The following is a 937-nucleotide window of genomic DNA, read 5'->3' as shown; positions in this document are numbered from 1 at the left end:
CGATCTTCAGCCCATGAAAGCGTAAATAAGTGCGATATTCAGCCATGCAAAAATGTAAGTAAAATGACGATCTTTCAGCCTGAAGCAGGATTTAAATAAAGTGCGATATTTCAGCCATTTAAAAATATAGGTAAATAAAATGGCGATCTTTCAGCTGTGTAAAATGTAAATAAAATGGTGATCTTTCAGCCGATGCAGGATTTAAATAAAGGTGGCGATATTTCAGCCATGCGAAATGTAAGTACAATGGCGATCTTTCAGCCATGCAAAAATGTAAATAAAATGGCGATCTTTCAGCCGATACAGGATTTAAATAAAGGTGGCAATTTTTCAGCCGATGCAAATGTAAATAAAATGGCGATCTTTCAGCTGTGCAAAATGTAAGTAAAATGGCGATCTTTCAGCCGATGCAGGATTTAAATGAAGTGGCGATTTTTCAGCCCATGCAGATGGAGATAGAGCTTAGTCTCGGAAGGTAGAATGGTAGCCTTATGCAGTGCACGAAATGCAGATGGAGGTAGAGCTTAACCTCGGAAGGCAGAACGGTAGCCTTATGCAATGCAGGAAATGCAGATGGAGGTAGAGCTTAACCTCGAAGCAGAATGGTAGCCTTATGTAGTGCAGGAAATGCAGATGGAGGTAGAGCTTAACCTCGGAAGGCAGAATGGTAGCCTTATGTAAGAGATGAAAGATGAGTAGTAAATAAAATTCTTAGCTAATAGCTGGTAGCTGATTATGATATTGCGAATGCTGGGGATATTGTGTGTGGATGGCGAATGCGAATAGGTGCGACGGTTCTGAGGGTTGTGTTTCTGAATAGTGTGAGCGTGTAATATATGATTTGGTGACTTGGGTGCCTGCATCCAAAGAAAAATTGTGAGTTTTGTAAAGGGGAAAGGTTAGTTCGTGTCCCCGCTGACTTTGCTTGCCATGTTCG

This window comes from Nicotiana attenuata, unplaced genomic scaffold (genome assembly GCF_001879085.1).
Source record: "Nicotiana attenuata strain UT unplaced genomic scaffold, NIATTr2, whole genome shotgun sequence".
In the NCBI taxonomy this organism is placed as follows: Eukaryota; Viridiplantae; Streptophyta; class Magnoliopsida; order Solanales; family Solanaceae; genus Nicotiana; species Nicotiana attenuata.
This window is presented reverse-complemented; position numbering follows the sequence as displayed.